This window comes from Nycticebus coucang, chromosome 11, assembly GCF_027406575.1.
Source record: "Nycticebus coucang isolate mNycCou1 chromosome 11, mNycCou1.pri, whole genome shotgun sequence".
NCBI lineage: Eukaryota > Metazoa > Chordata > Mammalia > Primates > Lorisidae > Nycticebus > Nycticebus coucang.
Window position 1 is genome coordinate 125,616,039 of NC_069790.1, and position 23,393 is coordinate 125,639,431.

The following is a 23,393-nucleotide window of genomic DNA, read 5'->3' on the forward strand; positions in this document are numbered from 1 at the left end:
TTTTGCAATCTGTGGCATTTGCTCCCTGAGAATGGTTCTGGAGAGAAGGCCAGTGTTTTCATTCTCTGTACAGCTGATGCCTCCAGAAGCTAAAAGAGTTGTGCATGTTCAGACGTTTAATCAGAGTAGACCCCAGTCTCAGACACAGAGCCTGAACTCCCTTTATGTCCACCTACTGTCTCTTCATGTTGCCAGCAGGGTTTTTGGTAACTCTTACCTCCTCGTCACCAAACTTCCAAACACAGTAGTCTAAAATTGATTTCTCTACTTCATCACCTTCCTCTGTTTCTTCAATCCATTTCTTGTTAGCCTCCTGACTTTGTTAAAATCAGGTTCCCCTGTCCCTCTTTTCTTCTCTATCCAGTGGAAATTCTCAGCATTTCTTTTACTTGGCCTCTTGGCAGTGTCATTTCCATCACAATAAAGAAAGTAAGTTCTCAAAGACACCCATGTCCTGCAATCTGTGAGTCCTGGATCCTGGAATCTGTGATAATGTAAGGTTACACAGCAAAAGGCAGTTAAGGTAGCAGATGGGCGGAATGTGTTAGTGAGGGAGATTATTCTGCATTGCCTGGATGGCCTCAATGCTACCCCAAAATCTGTATAAGTGGAAGAAGGAGAGAGACGAGAAGGGCCAGGCACCAAGGAATGTGGCAACTCAGGACCATGAATACTGAAGATATCAGACACCTCTTCAAACACACAAAAGCTGAAGAAATCATCACCAGAGGCTTACAGTACAATGGAAATGAGTGGAAGTTCTTTCCACAGATGGGAAAATGATACAAGAGAAAAACAGATCTACACAAAGGAATGTATGACACCAGAAATGGTCACCACATGAGTAAACATGAAAAGACTTTCTCACTATTTGAATCCCATTAGAAGTCAGTGTGCTATGGAGTGTGTAACATGTGTAGAAGGAAAACGAATGACAGAAGAATATGTATGGTCTAGAATGGAGAAATGAAAGAATATTCTTGAGAAGTTCTCACACTATATGCATTATGTGCTGCGTCACAATCTGGAAATTGACTGTGATGCATTCAAGACACATTCTGTAAACCCTAAAACAATCGTCAAAATAACACAACAAAGAGTAAAAGCTGAAAAGCCAACAAAGGAGGGAGATAAAATTAAATTATAAAATACAGGATGTCCCAAAGTTGCCCCTCAAATTGCCATACAAAGGGAAAATGGGAAATTGTAGCTAAATGTACCTTTATTTATAAAATATTCACTGCTAAATTTTACACAGAGGTAGCCAACACATAAAGAATATTTTATAAATATTTTATAAAATTAGGTAGTGAATATTTTGTAAAAAACAAAATAGCTACATTTAGCTACAATTTCCCATTTTCCCTATGTATGGCAACTTTAGGGGTGACTTTTGGGACACCCTGTATACTAAAGTAATCAAACTAAAGGAAGATAAAGAACAAATAAACAGAGTGAAGATGAGTTGATAACAAGATGGCAGGCTTAATTTCTATCGTAACACTAATTGTGTTAAATACAAAGAGCCTAGAAAGGAACAGAATAGAGATCCCAGAAATAAGGCCTCACACATGTGGTGGATTGATTTTTGACAAGGGTGCCAAGAAAATCCATTTAGGAAGGGGCAATCTTCAACAAATGGTACCAGGAAAACTGGGAATCCACAGGCATAAGAATGAAATAAACTCAAGATAGATCAAATACCTGGATGTAAGAGTTAAACCTATAAAATCCTTAGAATAAAAATAGGAGAAAATCTTCACGACATTGGATTTGATAATAATTACTTTAATATAACACCAGAAGCTCAGATGATAAAAGAAAAAATAATTTGGACTTTTATTAAAATTAAAAACTTTTATACATCAAAGGATAATCTACTGAGTGGGAGAAAATATTTTCTTTTTTAAATTAAATTGTAAATGCATAGATCATGTATACATTAACGCATGTATGGGTTACAATATAGTGATTTTATATAAAATTAAGAGTGTTTACAACACACTGGTTAATATAAACCTCATCTCCTTTACTTAATTATTATATTAAGACATTTATACTCTATACTTAATAAACCTGACAAATCCTATATCTGATAAGGGATTAACATCCAGAATACATGAAACAATCTTACAACTCAACAGCACCAAAGAACAACGAACTTTAAAAGTGGACACTGTGATAAAAATGTGTCAAACGGTTTATGAAGTGAGTGTATGATGCCCCATAATCATATCATTGTATACAGTTATGATTTAATAAAAAAATTAAAAAAAAAAAAGTGGACAAAGAACTTAAATAGATCTTTCTCTAAAGATGGTACACAAATGCCCAATAAGCACATGAAAAGATTCTCAGCATCACTAGTCATTAAGGAACTGCAAAACAAAACCACAGTGAGATTCATTTCACACTTGTTATGATGGCTGCTACAAAAACAAAAAGTGTTGGTAAAGTTATGAAGAAGTTGAAATCACTGGTGGGAATGTAAATGGTGCAGTCTTTGCAGAAAACAGTATGGCAATTCCTCAAAAAGTTAAACATAGCATCACTGTGTCATCTAGCTATTCCACCACAGAGCATATACCCAAAGGAATTAAAAGCAGGGACTCAAGCAGGTGTTTGCATACCAATGTTCATAGCAACATTGATCACAATAAACAAAAGTTGGAAACAACCCAAATGTCTATCAACAGACGAACAGATAAGCAAACTGTGGTGCATTCATTCAATGGATTATTCAGCCTAAAAAAGGAAAGATGTTTTGACAGGGGTTTGAGGACTTCATGTCAAGTGAAATAAGCCAGATGCAAAAGGACAAATATTATATTATTCCACCTATGTGATGTACCTTGAGTAGTCAAATTCATAGAAAATAGAAAGTAGAATAGTGTTTATCAGAGGGTGTGCATGGGGAGCTTTGGGAGGAAAATTTATTGTTTATTGGGTACAGAGTTTCTGTTTGAGATGACGAAAAAGTTCTGGAAACAAATAGTACATTGTTATGTATACTTAATGTCACTGAACTGCACACTTAAAATAGTAAAAATGATTCTCATGAATATTTTACCACAATAAAAACATATATGTGTTTGTGCATGCTCTAAACATTCCCAAGTAAAAGGCAGAGATGTCAGATGGTCCAAAAAATGAAAGACAAAAGATGTTATTTATAAAGAACCTACTTTTAAAAAATAAAGACACAAAAAGGGCAACAATAAAAGGATTGGAAAAGGAATACCATGCTAACATTAATCAAAATAAAGTGAAAGTGGATATATTCATATCACACGAAATAGACTTCAGAGCAAAGAATACTGTCGGGCCTATTGGTTTTCCCTTGCTGTATTAATGATATTGCTACAAACTTAGCATCACGCTTTCCTCATCTCAGTTTCTGACAGTCAGGGTCCAGCACGCCCTTGCTGGGTGGACTTCCCAGAGCAGTCTCTTGCCTTCTCACTGATGGAGAGTGAGGTCAAGAGAGACACCATCAAGAGGGGCACTTTTATCTTACATAACAAAATTATTTAATTATTTATACATAAGTCCGCACACCTTGTCACCTTTGCCACGTTCTTTTGGCTAGAAGCCAGTCCTGCCCATGGTCAAGGGGAGGGTCAAACAAAGGCCTGAGCTTCAGTAGGCAGGGGTCACAGAGACCCTCAAGGAAATGCCCACCATGAACATGGTTATCTCAAAATGACAAATGCAGAATTCATCAAGAGGACATAGCAATTGTATTTACTGACCTGTTAACAGAACCTCAAAATATGTAAAACAAAATATGATAGAACCACAAGGAAATACAGGAAAATCCACATTAGCAGATGGAAATTTCCATGGCTTTCTCTCAGCGATTCAGGCTATAAAAGATTTCAGCAACACCATCAATCAACATGACTTGATCGATCTGCACCAAACACTCCACTTCACAACAGCAAAGTACATTCTTTTCAAGAGTACTTGGGATGTTTATCAGACAGACCACACTATTGGACATAAAACTATAAGTAACTATAAAAATGTTCAATTCATATAAACTTTTTTTCAGATAACAAAAGTATCCAATGTACTCAGCCCTACTATGAAACTAATTTATGGCTTTCACATGAAAGCTATAACCCAGTTATAACCCAAGAATAGGGGGAAGGGGGAAACGGAGGGGAGGGGGGCGGAGGGAGGGTGACTGGTGGGATTACACCTGTGGTGCATCTTACAAGGGTATATGCGAAACTTAGTAAATGTAGAATGTAAATGTCTTAACACAATAACTAAGAAAATGCCAGGAAGGCTATGTTAACCAGTGTGATGAAAATGTGTCAAATGGTCTATAAAACCAGTGTATGGTGCCCCATGATCGCTTTGATGTACACAGCTAAGATTTAATAAAAAAAAAAAAAAGAAATTAATAACAAAAAGATATCTGGAAGACCCCCAAATATTAAACAATACATCCCTAAAAAAAAAAAAAAAGAAAAGAAAAAAGAAATCCTGGGCAGCGCCTGTGGCTCAAAGGAGTAGGGCGCCGGCCCCATGTGCAGGAGGTGGCGGGTTCAAACCCAGCCCCAGCCAAAAACGGAAAAAAAAAAAAAATCCTTATTCCCAGAAAAAAAATCAAAAGGGGAATTAAAGAAAACATTTTGAACCAAATGAAAATAAAGATTGGCACATTAAAAAATGTGTGGGATGCCAGTAAAGCAGTACTGGGAGGGAAATTTATCACACTAATTATCTACACTCCGAGGTAGGTAGGTCTCAAGTCAGTGATCTTCACTTCTGCTTAAGAAACTGAAAGAAAAGAGCAAATGGAAACTAAATTAACCAGAAAAGTAAATAAATAAATAAAAAATAGAAAATATAGAAATTATAGAAGAAATTGGTGAAATAAAAAACTAATTCCTTGAGGAAGTCAGTAAAATGAGTAAATCTGTTAAGAGATTCATTTTAAAAAGTTACTGATGGGAGAAAAGAAGCAAATCTCCAGTATCAGGAATGAGAGATGTGTTGTCACTGGGGACCCTACAGACATTGTAATAAGAGATTATCATAAATGACTTCATAACAATAGATTAGACAACTTAGATGAAACAGATAAACTTCTTAAAAGATAAATTTACTAAAGAGGAGAGACATAATTTGAATGTCCCAAAACCTAACAAAGAAATTTAATTTGTAGTTGAAAGCCTTTTTACAATGAAATCTCCAGGCCCAGAGGGCCCCTCCTGAGTTCCACAAACGCCTGAAGATAAACAGTAACAATTCTGTACAAACTCTTTTAGAAAAAAGGAAGGACATACTTGTTAACTGGTTCAATGCAGTCATCATTATTCCTACACAAAAATCAAAGGAATAACAACAAAAGAAAACTGTAGTCAATATCCCCCATGAACAAAGGTGCAAAAACTCTTAACAAAAGGTTAGCAGACTGAATCAAACAATATAAAAAGGACAAGTGTATCTTATCCCAGGAATTCAAAGTTGTTCCACCATTCAAACATCAGAGCACATAATTTACTTGTCAACAGACTAAATGCCAAACCAAATTATTATCTCACAGAATAAGTATTTGACAAAATTCAGTATCTACTCGTGATTAAAAAAAAATTCATAAAAGCAAAAAAAGAACCTCTTCAAGCTGATAAAGGATTTATGAAAGATATAAAATTAACCTCATACTTGATGGAAAAACCAAATTCTTTCCCCCTACATACAGAAACAAGGCAAGGATGTCTATTTTTACTCATCTATTCAACACTGTATTTGAGGTTATAGCCAGTGCAGTAAGCAAGAAAAAGATACAAAAAACATCCAGATGCCTTTATTATCAGATGACATGATCACCTCTATAGAAAATTGTATGGAAACCACAAAGACACTACTGGAAGTGTGTTTAGCAAGGCTGCAGAGTGTGAAATCAATATTGTTATGAGCTGCACCATGAACCCCTGAAATTCATATGTAGAAGTCCTAACCTCCAGTACCTCAGAATAGAACTGTATTTGAAAACAAGTACTTCGTAGAAGTATTTCAGTTAAAATGAGGTCTTCAGTGCGGGCCTTGATCCAGTTTGACTGGTGTCTTTCTGTGAGAATGAAAGGTAGGCCCAGACGCACACAGGCAGGGAGGAAAGGCCGGGTGAGACGGGGCAAGGAGGCAGCGTCTGTGAGCCACAGAGAGAGGACCAAGGGGAGGCCCAACCTGAGGACACCTCCATCTTGGAGTTCTCCAGAATTCTGAGGTGAAAAATAGAAATATCTTCGGTTTAAGCCACCCAGGCATTTTGTTATGAGAGCTCTAGTCAACAAATTGAAATACAAATAAAGCACTGTGTTCTCTATTCAAACAACAATCAGAATTTGAAGTTTACAGAAAAGCAAGACCATTTATAATAGATAAATATAAATTGAAATGCTTAGGAATAAATTCAACAAATGTGCAAAAATTGCATCTTAAGAACCACAAAACCTGCTGAGAAAAAAATGCTAAGAATTAAGTGAAGACCTACAACCTATTCATGGATTAGAAGACTTAAAATTGTTAAGAGATCAATTCTTCCCAAATTCATCTATAGATTCAATTCACTCCCAATCAAAATAATAGTAGACTTTTTTGGTAGAAATTAGAAAGCTGATTCTAAAATGCATATGGAATGCAAAGGATCTACAAACAGCTCTGAAAAATGACAAGGCTCTGTGAAAAGCACAATCCATAAAATCATACACTGGTAAATTTGACTTCATCAAAATTTAAAACTTCCATTCTTCAGAAGACAGGATAATGAAAATATAAGCTACAAACTTGAAAAAAAATTGAAAATAACATCTGATAAAGAAATGATATCCAGATTGCTCAAAATGCAATAACAAGAAAATAACACAATAAAAAATTGTAAAAACTATGTGTGAACATTTCACCAAAGATATTCAGATGACAAATAAGCCGATGTTATGGAATGATGCTCAATATCATGGTTCCTATGGAAATTCAAATTTAGACCATAATAAGATTAGACACCTCTAAGAATGGCTAAAATTAAATTAGAGACTGAAGCCCAGCCTTTGCTAGGTACCAGACCCAGCCTTACCATCCAGCTGCTCGCCCGCTGTGGCTTGTCACCCTCGGGGTCCCAGCCTTTGTGGGCTGGGGCCACCACCGTGGCAGGACAGGGAGGTGGGCTATGTCATCCTGCATGGGGAGCCAGACTCTGAGCAAAGATGATGTGAACTAAAAGATGCATTTCCAGATGATCAACAAACAGCAAGTATAGGATGTGACCATTGACGTCTCCCAGCCACACACTGTCACCTGGCTTCACCATCATCAGCCTCACATACTTTGCCTTCCCCGGAGATGACTCTTTTCCAGAAGACAACATCCGGAGAGGCATTCTCTCTGTTGTTTTCTTCTTTCTTATCATCAGTGTGTTAGCTTTCCTCCACAGTCCTGTCACTGGGCCTCATCCAGCCTGATGGTGAATGGTTTTGGACTTGGTGTGCTCTGCTTCCTGTTCCTGGTATCCTGCTCTTCCTGAACTCTGAGCAGGTGAAATCCCTAATGTGTTGGCTAGATCCAAATCTTCAATACACCACAAGGGAAACGGATATCATGGAGTATGCTGTGAACTGCTCTGTTATCACCTACGAAAGGATTATCAGTCACTTTGCTATATTTGCATTTGGACACTTCTGGGGCTGGGCCTTGAAACCTTTGTTAATCCTCAGTTATGGTTTCTATTGGACAATCGGCATTACCTGGGAGCTAACTGAGCTTTTGGTAAGGCATCTTCTGCCCAATTTTGCCAAGTGCTGGTGGGACCAAGTCATTCAGGACATCCTGTTGTGCAGCAGTGGTGGCATGGCTGTTTGCCATTTTGGAGATAAGGACTTACTGGGCAAGCTTCAAGGACATTCACATAACCACCAGGGAGATCAAGAGAGCCGTGCGGCAGTGTACTCCTGCTGGCTAGACCTATGTTCAATGGTTTGACCCCAAATCTTCTTTTCAGAGAGTGGCCGATACCTCTTCATGATCATCTAGCAGCTGACTGAGTTGAAATCCTTCTTGTTGAAGCATATCTTTGTGTTCCACGCCATCCATCCATTAAGTTGGTGTAGGATTCTCTTCATTGGTGTCATCACAGCTCCCACAGTGGGACAGCACTACACCTACCTCACCAAAACACGATGCAAACACGTGGGAACACAGTGCTGGCTGTTTGGGGTCATTGGTTTCCCGGAAGCTATTTTTTACATAAAATTTGGATAAGATCTTTTCTGTAAGACCCAAATACACTATGTTGTGCTTTGGCTTCTTAGCATGGTGTTCACCACCTTCTGTGTCTATATGGCATGGTTTGGTATGCAGAACACTATGGTCACCTAGAGAAGACCTATTCAGAGCCTGAAGATGGCTCCTACCGTCCAGATATCTCCTGGCACCCAGGAAAGGGACAAAGGTTCCTGAAGACAGCCCACCCAAGCATTTGTGCAACAATGAAAGGCATTATTCCAGAGGAAGGAATTGACATTCCAAGTCAAAAGTCACCAACAGGGCTGGAAATAAATGAAAGACTGTGGTTAATCAAAGATGTTCCAGAGAGTGCCTAAAACTGAGAGGGAAACAGAATTCATTTGCACCTCCCTGTTAGGAGGTCAAAATGTACACAGCAAAGAGGAAGAGGAGAGGGAACTTTTGGGGTCATTATTTGAGAGTGTAAGTCTTGTTTCCCACAGACCTGGCCACACAGGCAGCTCTCAGCCTGGGTCCTTTTGCCAATTTGGGGTCTCTTCTAACTTCAGCACTTGGCCTGCAGTCACAGTAGCAGTACAGCATATTGGAAAGAGAAGGGTAGCTATTCACTCACCGCTGCTGAGGATAGCTCTGTGCTTGTGCAAAGTAAACATCATGCAGACACACATTAACCAGATGGTTAGTGGACTGGTTACCAGGTCTTATTTTTACGAATCTGCCCTCCCATTTGATTGATCTGTTTGAATTCAGGCCACTTTTCTTTTATTTTGTTGTTGTGTTGTTACTTGTTTTTACATTAGGATGCTTAAAAGCCATCAGAAACCAGTGCTGAAATTGAAATTGGGGGAAAGGTCCCCTTCCTTCTGGAGAAAAAAGTGTGAAAAGAGCTCTTGTGATCCTATTTAGTAACCTCAGTCCCCTTTTGGAGAGCTTCACTACACAGCAGGTGCACACCAGCCTAACAAAAGGGAACTGAGAATTGACAAGCAAAACCTACTTTGAGGTGAGAAGTGGAAGACTTAGCCCCACAGCCTCTGGAGAACCCCATCCTACATACAGAATGTGGGAACACACCTAACAGTCAGGCTGGGAGCCTCAGCCTTCACTTGGGCCCCACAGTGTTATGAAAAGGCAAAGCTGAAGGGTTTCACACTATCAAGTGCATCTCCAGCTCCTTCCCAGCAGGTTATCTCCTAGCATCTCTCCTCCCCCAGAACCAGGGACCCCAGTCTGCACCGCCTGGTCACCTGTGCAATGGCATCAGGGCTCCTAGAAGTAGGCACATGCCCTCCCTGACCTTCTCCTGTCTAGGTGAGAGGCAGGAGGTGAGCATCTTCAGCCTGAAAGCTGCCCACCTGTCCTTTGTGCCTGAGCCAGGTGAAATGCCAACATCCCCAGCCCCAGCTCAGAGCAGCCCCAGTTCAGAGCAGGTTTGGGTGGAGGAGCACAGCCTGGTATAGGGTGGGCAGGTGGAGGGAGCACCAGGATGGGTGTGTACCAGAATACACAGGGTACTTAGCAAGCACTTAGTGCTCACCTGTGAGTAAGTGGACAGAAGGAGGGAGGGTAAATGGTGCTGTGAACCCAGGAATGCACCAGCAACCACATCTCATAGATCCACCCCACCTGCTAAGCCCTCCCCCATTCCCAGATGCCCCTGACTTGCCAGGGTGTCTCCAGCTTGTGGAAGCTGCCTCTAGTGGCCTCTGAGGCCCATTCCTGCTCAGGATGTGGCACTGTTGGGCCCTGTCCCCTCCCAGCCCATAGTTCCTGAGGGGCAGTGCTGTGCTGCTGGCCTCGTGAGCCCTACTCAGAGCCAGAGAGACCCACCTGGGGCCCACATCCCACAGCCTCCACAGTAACAGCACTCCTTCTATATCTGCTGATGCTCACGATGGCAGTAACAGAGGCAGGGAGCTAAGCCCTGCACAGGCAGGTCCCCTGCAGATGGTCCCCCACTTGCAATGGCTCTGATTATGATTTTTTGACTTTACGCGGGAGGGAAAGCATTCAACAAAAACCATACTTCAAATTTCAAATTCTGACCTTTCCCTGGGCTGGCAGTAAGTGGCATGATGCTGTCATACCACAGTCTCTGTGTGGACGTACTGCTCTACTGTGACCTGATTAAATGCCTGAGCGTGGGTAAGGCCAGCCAGGCCACCCTGTGGTGCTCTGAAGGGCAGGTGTATTGAATGCATCTTTAACTTACAGAAGTTTCAACTTTCGATGGATTTTTCAGGACATGACCCTGTTATAAGCGGAGGAGCATCTACAGAGGTAAATGGTGTGGAGAAAACAAGAGTATAAAGGGCGTGTGAGGTCATGGCCACGACAGCACAGTTCCCTGCTGGAATCAGGGTCAGTGCAAGAGAAAGGACAGTACAGGACCCCACAGGACGTCCTGCGGCAAAGCCCGGAGGCACTGGTGTGTCATGAGAGGACCGTAGGTGTGCCATAGAAGTTTTTAAAATTGTTAACTAAATTATTTTCAAAAGAAATTCAAAGTACAATAAATATGTTCTTTTTGTTACCTTTTTTTTTTTTTTTTGGATCAACATAATTTAAGTGAGCTGCAGAAGTTTAACTCTAGGTTCAAGTGTGCTGTGAGATTTAAAAAAAAAGGTTGAAAAACACTGCCTAAGACGTTAGAGAAGGAGGCTGGTAACAGAGGTGAAAAACTACATTCTGATCTTCTATTTTCCTCCAATTTATCAATAAAATCAGAAAAATATCGTCAAACCACATCTGGATCTATGTGAAATTGACAAATGCTTCTAACCAGCGAGACAGTAAATGCCGTGCGCCTGGCACGTGATGACGCCACGAGCTCGCTCTGCAGAGACCTGTGCCTGGCACGTGATGATGCCACAAGCTTGCTCCTTGCAGAGACGTGTGCTTGGCACATGATGACGCCACGAGCTGGCTCTGCAGAGACATGGCCTGGCACGTGATGACACCATGAGCTTGCTCTGCAGAGAAGTGAGCCTGGCACGTGATGACGGCTACGGGCTTTCTCTGCAGAGACCCACCATGTGCGTGTCCCACGGAATCCTGCACATAATGGTTGGCTAACCCCTCAGGGAAAGTCCCCTATATACACTCACTTAGAACTTTACATTGTTCAAAGTGCTTTCATTACTATTATTTTATCTCATCATTTTCCGTTAGAATAAACATTCAGCAACTTGAGACCTAAAAACCTACACTAATTCAGGGTCTCAGAAATGTAAAAAAAATGTATGTTGCCACCAGCCTCAAGATTCCAATCCATAGGAAATCGGGGATCACCCGAGAACTTCCATTTGTATTTCATATTCCAAACATCAGGCACAAGGGAAAAGCAAGCTGGCAGACAGGATAAGGAGAAGCTTAGAGTTCATTCTTCATCTCAAAACTCTCAGCCACTGAAAGTTTGGGAAACAACAGAAGGGCTAAAAGAAAATGAAAACCTGCCTCATTTCCCGGCCCCGTCCCGTGGGGCTGACGGTCCCTTCTCCAGCAGGCCAATTTCCACTGAACTCCGGGAAAGAGGCCGACCTCGAGGTAATCACTCGTGGAGGAGGAAAACACTCCAGGAGCTGAGAGCTGGGCCCTGGGAGTCTGGGGTCACCAGCACCCCCTGCCGAGGCCCAGCACGAGGCCCAGGGTCTCATTAACACACCGGAGGAAGAGGGCGGTTCCTTGGGAGACGGGCCCAGGGCAATTACAGGGTGGCCGAGATGAATTCAAAGGGGAATGATGATGGATTCCCCTCATATCAGGAGCAATCAGCATAATTTATTTCCAAATCAGCAGCCAGACGCAGAGGCGTGCATCCCTGACGCGGGGCAGGCAGCATGACAGAAATTGTTTTTTAAGCAGTTGCCCTCTGAAAATATTACCCTCTTCCCGTCACCGAGTATAATGAGACCTTGATTATCTGTCAGGCCTGTAAAATCAGGAGTGGTTATCAAGGGGACATGAGCCGTCTACCCCTTTCCAAAGCGTCCTCATTTTTCTCCCTGTGCAGAATCACTCTTTGTTCTCATCATGAGCTTTCTTTTCTCTGCTCTTTTGCAATTTTCTTGGTTTCCTGCCCTTTTGGGAAGCAGCATTTACCCTCTGCATCCCCTGTGCCAGGCTGGATTTAAAGTCACTGCACACACAGAGACAAATCCCCAGAAGGAACCCGGCCACGGGGAGGCCAGGTAGTCCACGGAAGCACTTCTGGAGGGCGGTCCTGGAGAGCCATTTCTCTCTGTGAACTGGAATACGGACTCCCAATTCCATCGCAGCTCTAGGGAGACAGACGGATGGAGCGGGCTGAGACTGATGGGAAACTGGCCTTCCCCTTCCCGATATATTTTATCCAGTTATGAAAAAATGATAAGCAGAAGAGTGCTGTCCTCCTCCGAGGGGAGAGCCTTTTGCAGTGAGACAGAAGGCTTGCTTGAGGCAGTACATCAAATATAAAGGAGGAGGTGGACAGATAGGATGTAAAGACCACCGAGGCTGAGTGTTCCCTGCTTGGAATTGGGCCTGGAGTCAGACACCTGTTAGTGTCATCATTACTGCTCCAACTCCAAAGTGACTTGTGGAAGGGCAGAGATCTGTGATCCTCACACAGCCACGTGGTCTAGGTTTGAAAGTGAATTTCCCTTTGCTTCAAATTGGGAATTCAATAAATATTCAGTGCTTACATTTTTCAGAGGGCTTTGAGAAATAAAAAGGTGAATCTAAAACAAATTCTGCCAGCAAGAAACCTAAGTAAGTAGTTGATGGAAAGATCAAATAGATAAAAGATGATGCTTTGCAATCCTCAGTGTTCAAGCCTAAGATGTTGTTACTGTAAGTCTCCAGTTCCCCAAATGGCAACTGTGAAGTTTTACCTGGAGCTTGTGCTGGGTGTTTGCTAATTGATTAAGCTGTACTGACTGTGGCAGGTAGACTTAAAATGTTTTTCTGGCAGCAAAGAGAAAAGTATATTTATCTACAAAGAAGAAATGTAAAGTTTCATTGTACCAAAACCAATGGCAATGCTTTAAGACTTGAATTCCCTCTCCCAGATAATGCCACGGTGTCAAAGGTGCCACCTTCCCTCTCAGGAGCAGAGCAGCAGGATGGGAGCACAGGGGAGCGGGAAGGGAGCTCCCCAGCAAGGTGACCAGGCAGCTAAAAAACTCGCCCCCTCCAAAATCCACCAACACATGACATTCCCCAGCTATTTGTTGTAATTGGCTGGGACAATTTGATAAATTCCTCATTACACCCCAAGAAACTATGAAATCTGTTCCACTTTCAGCCAAGAGAAATGACAAACTTAACAGCAGGACATCAGCCGCCCTGGCCCACTTGGCAGAGTCATAGGCAGACAGCCAATCTCTCATGTGACTCTGCGGGTGCAGGGCTCACATCCCATGTGGGACGGGAAACTGGCCTGGTGACCTCAGCCACTAGCGCTGCCAGGAAAACCAGAGTCTTTTCATTTGTCACTAGATTCTAGTCATTGTTTTGTTTTCTTTTTTAAGATTCTATTTTAAAATAGAACTGTTTGTCCCCAGCTTTATTAAGGCATGCTGGACAAATAAAAATTGTATATATGCAAGATGCACATTGTGATATTTTGAAACATATTGTGAAATGACTACTATGATCAATACCCACTGCCCCACGTAGTTACCTTGTTTTTGAGAACAACACACACCAACCTCCTGCCTTACCAGATCTCAAATACACCACGCCGCACTGTCACTGCTGTCCCCGAGCCACACAGCAGCCTCCAGATTTCTCGTCCTGTGCAACTGGACGTCATGCTCCTTGACAAGCATCTCCCCATCTTTCTCTCCTCAGCCCCAGAGAACCCCCTTCCACTCTCTGCTTGTGTGAGTCCAGCTCTTTTTGACTCCACGTGTAAGTATTCCACAGCAGTATTCCTCCTTTTGTGTCTGGGTCATTTCACTCAGCGCTGAGTCCTGCAGGCACATCGCCCTTGTAGTGTGGGGCAGCATTTCTCTCCCTTAAGGCTGAGTGGGATTCTCTTGTCTATACAGACCACATTTTCTTTATCTGCTCATTCACCCATGGATGCTTCAGCTGGTTCTGTATCTTGGCTACCATGACCAGCGCCATGATGAACTTGGGATTACAGACAGCTATTTGACACACTGATGTCACTTCCTTTGGATTTTTATCCAGAAGTGAGAATGCTAAATCACACAGCAGTTCCATTTCTGGGGGCTCTGAAGATCTTCCACGCTGTTTGCCATGAGGCTGTGCTAATTTACATCCCACAACAGTGTGCAGGAGCTGCCTCTTCTCACATCATCTTTCTGATAGCAGCCATTCTAACAGGTAGGAGGAGACAGCTCCCCATGGCTCTCATCTGTGCTTCTCTGATGATTAGCCGCATGGAGCATTTTTTACATATACCTATTGTCCATCTATCTGTATGTCTTCTTTTGAGAAATGTCTGTTCAGGTCCTTTGCTCATTTTCTAATCGAGTATTTCTGGATTTGTTCTGTTTTGTTTTTTGTTATTGATTTGAGTTCCTTACATATATTGCATATTAACCCCTTATTAGACTAATAGTTTGCATATGTTTTCTCCTGTTCTGTGGGTTGTCTCTTGACTCTGTCAATTGTTTCATTTGCTGCGCAGAAGCTCTTTAGTTTGAAACTAATGTACCACTTGTCCATTTTTGGTTTTGTCTGTGCTTTGGTGTCATATCAAAAGAATCATTGCCTAGACTATTCAAGGAGCATTTTCCCTGTGTTTTCTTCCAGTAGTTATAGTAGTTACAATTCCAGGTCCTATACCTAAGACTACTCCATTTTTAAGTTGCTTTTGTGTGTGTGTGTGTGTGACCTAACACTCTAATTTCATTCTTCTGCATATGGATATCCCGTTTTCCTGACACCTTTTACTGCACAGACTACCCTTTACAAAGATGTGTGGATTTTAAGATTCTTGATTTTGTTCCATTAGTCTATAATTCTGTTTTTGTGCTAGTAATATACTGTTTAAAAAATTATAGCTCTATAATATATTTTAAAATGAGGAAATGAAATGCCTCCAGTTTGGGATTTTGAGAGTGTTTTGGAGGCGTTTTTATTTTGTTTGACTTTGCTCAAGCTTTAGCTATCTGGAGTCTTTTTGTGGTTACATGTGAATTTTAGAATTGCTTTTGTAGGTCTATGAAAAACGCCGTTGGAATTTTGATGGGGATTACCTTAAATCCGTAGATTGCATTGTGGAAAATGAATATATTAGCAACATTCATTCAATTCAAGAACGCAGGATATATTTCCATATACAGTGGAACTTTGATAGCTTATCATCTCCCTATACTGACCGCCTCCTTAAGTTGACCTAATAGTCCCAGACTGGACATGTGCCCCATGTACAGTCCAGTACAGAAGGCCTCGTTCCTCATGTTGGCCACACCTGCATGTTGATCCGTGTGTTACAGTCCCTCGGGTGGTCAACTTACAGAGGTTCTACTGTATTTGTGTCTTTAAAAATATCTTTTATCAATATTTAATAATTTTCAGCATATAGATTTTTAACCTCCTTAAAATTATTTCTTATAAATTTATTTTTTGTGTTATTGTAAATGGATATTTACTTAATTTATTTTTCAGTTTGTTTTTAGTGTATAGAAATGTAATTGATATTTGTATGTTGGTTTGGTATCTTCAAGTTCATTAAATTCATTCATGTGTCTCCAGAGCTATGCGATGATCAATCACATCATCTGGAAATAGACAGTTTTACTTGCTCATTTCCAATGTGGATGCCTTTCATTTCTTTGTCTTGCCTACCTGGTCTGGCCGGGACTTCCTTTGTTGAGACAAACAGTGAGAGGGGCCTTCGTTGTCTTGTTCCTGATCTCAGAGGAAAAGCTCTCAGCTTCTCATTGTTGACGATGATGTGTAGGCTTGGCATATCTGGACTTGACATATTATGTTGAGATATAACCTTCTACACCTAATTTATTGAGTGTTTTTATAACAAAAAGATGTTAAACTCCGTCAAACATTTTTCCATCTATTGAGATAATCAAATGATTTTTATCTTTTATTCTATTAATGTGGTACATCATTTTTTATCAGTTTGCATGAGTTGAACCATGCTTGCATCCCAGGGATAAATTCCACCTGATCATAAGATGTAACCTTAGTGTCCTGTTGGAGCCAGTTTTCTGGTGTCTTCTTGGGGAGGAGGGTGCATCTACGTTCATGAGGGATATTGACCAGGAATTTTCTTTTCTTACAGTGTTCTTATCTGGCTTTGGTATCCAGGTAATGCTGGCTTTGCAAAAGAATTTAGAAGAATACCCTCTTTTTCAAATGTTTGGAAACATTTGAGAAAGGGTGAAATGAGTATTAGGCAATATTGCACATGAACCTTATGGCCACCCTATATTGTTATACCTTGTTTTTTAATTCATTTAGCTGCTCTATCCCTTTTGATTGGAGTAAGTAATCCCTTTAATTACTTTAAATACATTTAAAGTATTATTGATATGGAAGGACTTACTATTGCCATTTGTGAATTGTTTTCTAAATATTCCCTGTGGAATTGAGAAGTTTGCATGTTCTGTTGCCATTGGATTGGACATTCTGTGTGTGTCTACTTGGTTTATTTGATCTGTAGTGTTGCTCAAATATGTTGCTTCTTTAATGATTTTCTGTCTGCGTAATCAGGATAATCTATCTATTTCTGCAAATGAAATTAAAATCTCCCACTATTATTGCATTATTTCTTTCTTCACTTCCTGCTACCTTGTTTTGTAGTTTGTGATTTTTACAGTAATATGTTTTGATTCCTTTCTCTTTATCTTTTGCGAATCTGCTACAGATTGTTTTTAGTGGTCACTATAACTACAGTTATAAAAGTCTACTCTCTTATACATAATTGAGCCTTCTTAAAATAATTATTGAAAATTGAATTTTTGCCAGGCAACTTATAAATTTCCATTTCTTTGTGGTTGGTTACCAGAAAAACAGGCTCCTTTGATGATATCATAGTTCTTTGAATTTTGTGTTCCTTGAAGTGTTGTATTGCTATCTTTGCATTTGAAGAAGCAGTCACCTCCTCCAGTTTTTACTGACTGGCCTCAAACAATCAGCATAGCTAGGGATTCAGAGGACTCTCAGACCTTTCTATAGATCTGCCTGTTCTACTCTTCTTATGCCTTCTTGGGTAGGAGACAGACTTATAATCCTAAGTCTTTTCTCCAGCCCACAAAGTCAGGGCAGGTGCTGACAGGCTCCCATTTAAAATCTATTTCCTAGTATACTTTTCTGAAGTGTTCAAGGTTGTATGCCTTCTTGCAACCCAGTAGAGTTGGGCCAGCCTTCTGTGTATGTCTGTGCACAATCTACAGAGACTTCCATGTGCAGTCAGCAAGGACACATAAAGAGCACCAGCTGTGGTGGGTGGTGCACGGACTGATGGGAGTGTGCATGGGCTAGTTTGGGGGTAGGGACCTACACGTAATGCCCCCTACATGGTTTGTGGGAAAGCCTCTTGGCAAATTCTGTATGGTTGTTAGCACACAGTGTAGCCCTTTTTTGAATTCCACACCCCAATTGCTGTGAGCCCCTGCCCCTCTTGCTTGAAAATAGCCACCTCCAAAGTATTCAGTCATGCCAGTTCCCTCAGTGCTCCAGGTGTGATGAGAAAGACGTGAGCCTACTGGGTAGCTGAAGAAGCCAGGCACTCACTGCACTCTTATTTTCCCCCATGGAAGAACTCATGGGCCAAGGGGGTCTCTTCTGGAAGTAGGTTGTGCCACTTTGGAGGAGAAGTAACATGGGTAAAGTGAAACTGCTCTTCTCATCCCCTTAGTGTGTCTGTTCTCTGATTTTTTTGCTCTAACAGAGTGATGGGACCTCTGCACTGAACCCCTGGGCTCCCACATGGTCACTCTCATTGTGGATATTTCCAGGATGATGGGAACCTCCTGTTACACCACCTTGCTGGAATTACTCTCTCTAATTCTGAAACAGAACTGAACTCTTGAGCCAAAATATTTCATTTAATTTCTCCATTTGGCAGGTAAACATATCCTTCTACTATTACCTTTACTATAATAGTATAATTGAAAATAATGTCTTTATAAGAACTTAGACAAAAAAATAAAACTTACGTAAAATAACTTTGCAAAATTAAAAATACATGTGCACCATGATGTAGCTATGTTTGACGATCATGGAGTACATTACATTACCTGGGTTCTGACAGGTATAAAAAATTTTTTCACTTTTTTATTGTTTAACAGTCTAGTTTCCAGAATGAGGGGTGTCAAAAATCCTTTGGAATAAAAGATAATATCCTCACAGGCAGAGTAATCTTGTGGGAAGGGCTTCAGGTGAAGTACCAGGGCCCAGGCTCTACCTGCACTGATCTTGGTTGAGCTGTCTGCCCTGAACAGCACCTCAACCCTCTATACTAGTGCTTTTTAACCTTTTTAAATCTCACTGCACACTTAAATCTATAGTTAAACTTCTGTGGCACACTTAAATTATGTTGATTAAAAAAAGTAAAAATAAGAATATACTTAACTGTGCTTCAAATTTCTTTCAAAAATAATTTAATTGATGGTCTTTGAAAATTTTCATGGCACGCCAGCATGCCATGGTACTCCGGTTGAAAAAATCACTGCTCTACACCAGTGTCAATAAAACAAGCCAAAGAATCTGGTAATGGTGGAAACTATACTGTCACTGCCACCAAGATCTGATTATTAAATAAGATTTGCAAATAAACTTTGAAAGAATAAAGTTCCATTGCAATACTAGAGGTTCTTACTGTGATCACATGAGCCTGAATATTCAACCTGTGGAGAAATTCAATCTGTAGAATCAGATCTCCACTGAGCCCCAACTCTGACCGGAGTTTGGGCCTCAGGGATGCTGCCGTCCTGACTCCTCAGAGCTCTGCAACTGTAAGGTGAGGCTGAGGGCTTGTGCCTGCTGTAGCCACTCACTGATGAACAGTACCAGAAAAACCAAGCTTTCGGGAGGTGTCTTGTAAGAGTAAAAATGATTGTTTCTGTATTTCGTGTTCTCTGTTCTCTGTTACCAGAGGGCATCACGGGGTTTTGTGACATCCCATCCTGCTTTCCCAGGTCCTCATGTGAATTTGTGGATGGTGGTGGAGCTCCAGGCATGGAGTGTCCGAGTGCAGAATATGGTCACCAGACCTCAAGGGACACATAAAAGGAAGTGGGAAATAAATACTCAGAAGAAAAACAGCATTATCAAGAGGTGGCCAGGGATTAGAAAGGAGGGGTGATGGAGGGGGCACTCTCTTCAACCAAGAAGTGCCAAACCTCAGGTGGGAGAGAAAATTTAAAAATCTGGGTTTCTAAAACCCTACATGCTAAAACAATGTGTGTTCTCATGAAGCTTAAGAAAGGTGAAGGTGACTTAAAACTACATTTCTCTAATTTCTTCAAGCATCCTAGAATGTGAAGAGCTCCAAGTCACAAGTCGCCTGGCTCTGGCTCGTATCAGTGAGTGCAAGCAGGTGATTTGATGCTTTGTGTGTGAGCATGCCGGGGTGTGACGCAGAGATGGGTCCCTCCCCTGCCCTACTCACACAATCGAGGGGGAAAGTGCAGAGCCACGTGATCTGGGATTGACTGGAAGGAGTTTGACTTCAGTGGGAGCAGGCTGGACACGTGTGTGAAGACAACTTTCTGTGACTGGTGCTGGACCCTGCAGTCCATGGAGCACAGAGCAGATGAATGAAGGTGAAAATGAAGCAGGTGGAGACAGGAACATCCAGAACGCCGAGGCTGAGGTGGAACCCGCAAAGGACAGCCTGGAACTGCGTCCTCCCTTCTGCACGGTAGACAAAGGAGCCTGTCGGATGGGAGCTGATGCTGCTGTGGGCCCGGTGGCTGCCCCACACCCAGCCAGGCAGCAGCAGCAGCAGCAGCAGCACCATTCACAGCAGCCACAGCAGAGCATCTGTTCTGCTCCAATCTGCAAAGTCTAAAACCAAGAGAAGCCACGAGACACCGCCATCTTCTAAAGTTACACAAAACGTCTGGGGGCCTCGCAACCCTACTACAGCTCCAGTTCATGCACATGACACAATTCGCATCTTTCAGACAATACTGAGATCAAGAAGGCACTGGAGATGCTATTTCCGGCCTCTGAGAATATAGAGTTTACTGAGAAGATGACTTAGAAGTGGCTTTTCAGAGTGTGCTGAGTGCCAAAGCTAATCATAAAAGCACATGCCCTGTGTATGGAAGGAAACTCAGAAGTTTTGACTCTATGAAAATGTCACAAAGGACAATGACAAGAGTTACAGCTGGAGGGACTGCAGAATCCTCTACCAGTTCCGTAAACTCTTCATGAATATCACTGATATTTTCCAATTAACTTGGAGGACAGCCCTGTGTCCCCTCAACGCTCCACAGACACCGTGAGCCCCCAGCGATGGTACAGTTGTGCACCTGGCCCAGGTCCCCTGGGCCTGCAGTTGGAGCATGGTGACAGCTATGGGGCGGGTTCAGAAGAGGCCAAGTTACCTCCAAAACCAGCTTCTGAACACCCTTTTAACTAAAGAGAATGGATCATAAATATGAAAAACTCACACAGAGGGCCAGTTTAGACATGAACACGCACACAAATGTAGCTCTTTTCCTCTGGAGAAAACCCTGTGAATTTATTTCCTGTTACAATTTATTCATTTGATTTTGATGTTTATACCATATATTAGTCAACTAACATGTTGGCTTTGTTCTGGGATTTCACAACAGCTAACCTATTTGACTTTTCTTTAGTCAAAGACCCTTAGAGGGCAGGAAGATTCTAGAAGTCGGCTCTTTTTCTTTGACTCTGAGTGAAGGGAACTCAGATGGAAGCCGTGACCAGTGCCCAAAGGTGTTTCCAAGTGAAGTGCGCTCTTCTTAATATATTTGTTTCCTTTTTTGCATTAATCCCTCAGAGTTATTCAGTTTACTGTTAATAAAAGATTATCAAAAGAGCATTTGTAACTCAGCATGGTGGCAGCCAGGGATTTAGCACAGAGATTTCTGGAAGCGTGCTACAGAAAGCTGTGTGCTGTGTGCGTGTACATGTAGGTCCACGTGAACACACACCCTTTAGTTTTTGTTCAGTTTAATGCTATAATCTTGCTGGAGGAAAAAAAAAAAGGCACCTGCATAAAATAAAAATCTCAAAGAATGGGTCAATAGCCATTGAAAATAATGTTGAAGCAGGTGTCGTATAAAAATCTTTGATCTTAAAAACCTTTTAAGAGCGTCAGCAACAAAGTACATGTTCTAGTCAAAGAGAAAACCCTGAAAGCATTGTTTTCTAAAGTAAGGGAAGTTTTTTATTTAATAGAAACTTTGCTCAGTCACCTGATGCTTCATGGAATACAGTTGAAAGGACAAAATCCAAGGGAATTAGACCCACAGTGCACAGGGATGCTATTCTTTCCTGGAGCCACAAATGCTGCCAGAAAGAGGACTGGCTGACAAGTAGCAGGGCTGTGGGCAGGTTCTAAATCCTGAGCTGAAGTTGGGACAAGTGTCTCCTGTGCTGCCACTGCACCTGCTCACACTTCTTCCATAAGCCTCAAAGCAGAGGGTTAGCCAAGTGAGGAGAGGGGTTGAGAAAAAGGAATCAGAGAGAGGTGCTACCTTCAGCTTCCCTGACTGCAGTGCCTTTAATATCATCCCACTAAAAGTGAAAGGGCCAGAGAACATGTGAACAGGACATGGAATCAGGGCTAGGCACATTCAGGCCGGGGTGCCATGGTGGCGAGGGCCCCATACAAGCCAGTGACCCACAGGCAGCACCCTCCAGCCAGTCGGTCACAGGACCCCTTCATGATCTTAAAAGGTATGAAGGACTCTAAGAGCCCATGTTCATGTGGGTCATACAGATCACTGTATATGGTCTTTAAAATCAAAACAGAATTTAAAATATTTGTATATTTATAAATTTATTTTAAAACACATAAATATTTTATTTATATGTACTTTAAAATAACATACTCTTTTGGAAAAATAGTTACATTTCCAAAAACGAAACAGAAATCCAGGAGAATGGCCCTGCTTCATATTTTCACAAATCTCTGTAGTGTCTGGCTTAGTAGAAGACAGCTGGGTGTTCAAACACACAGGTGAATCTCGGAGACAGTGTGGATGTGGTTCTAGATCCACCGTACAAAAGTAATGTCACAAAAAGCAAGTCACATGAACTTCCTTGCTTCTCGGAGCATATAAAAATCATGTCTGCACCACACTGTAGCCTATGGAGTCTGCAGTAGGGTTACGTCTAAAAAAGGTGCAGACCTTAATTTAAAAATCCTTCATTGCTAAAAATTGGTTACAACCATTACAGCCTTCAGCCAGTCATAAACTTTCTGCTGGGGAACGGTGCAGCCTCAATGCTGATAGCTGCTGCCTGACCAGGGCGGTGGGTGCTAAAGGTTAGGGTGGAAGTTTCCTAAAATAAAACAACAGTGAAGTCTGCCTCATGGACTGGCTCGTCCTTTCATGGAGGCTTTCTCCATAGTGAGTGATGCTGTTTGAGAGCATTTTACCCACACAGAACTTCTTTCAAAATTGGAGTCAGCCCTCTCCAGCCCCACTGCTGCTTTATCAACTAAGGTTATGGAACATTCTGAATCCTTCATTGTCATTTCCAACATTCACAGCACCTCCCCAGGAGTAGTTCCCATCTCAAGAAACCACTTTCTTTGCTCATCTGTAACAAGCAAGTCCTCATCCTTTCAAGTTTGATGACGAGACGGCAGCAGTTCTGCCCATCTTCAGACCCCACTTCTGTTCCTGGTTCTCCTGCAGTTTCCACCACATCTGCAGTTCCTCCGTCCACTGAGGCCTGGAGCTCCTCACAGTCAGCCATGAGGGTTGGAATCCACTTCTTCCAAACCCGTTAACACTGAGATTTGGACCTCCTCTCATGAATTGTAAATGTTCCTAATAAATGGCATCTAGAATGGGATTCCTTTCCAGAAGGCTTTTAATTTATGTTGCCCAAACCTGTAGAAGACTGAAACTGGACCCACACCTTTCACCATTAACTCAGATAGACTCTCATTGGATCAAAGATTTAAACTTAAGACATGAAACTATAAAAATACTAGAGGAGAGTGCAGGGAA

The 23,393-nt window shown here is 41.7% G+C and overlaps 1 pseudogene; it reads left to right on the plus strand.

Annotated features, from left to right (window-relative positions):
- The first annotated feature begins 7,180 nt into the window (after positions 1–7,180).
- On the plus strand, positions 7,181–8,569 carry LOC128560298 (phosphatidylserine synthase 1-like; annotated as a pseudogene).
- The last annotated feature ends 14,824 nt before the right edge of the window (positions 8,570–23,393 follow it).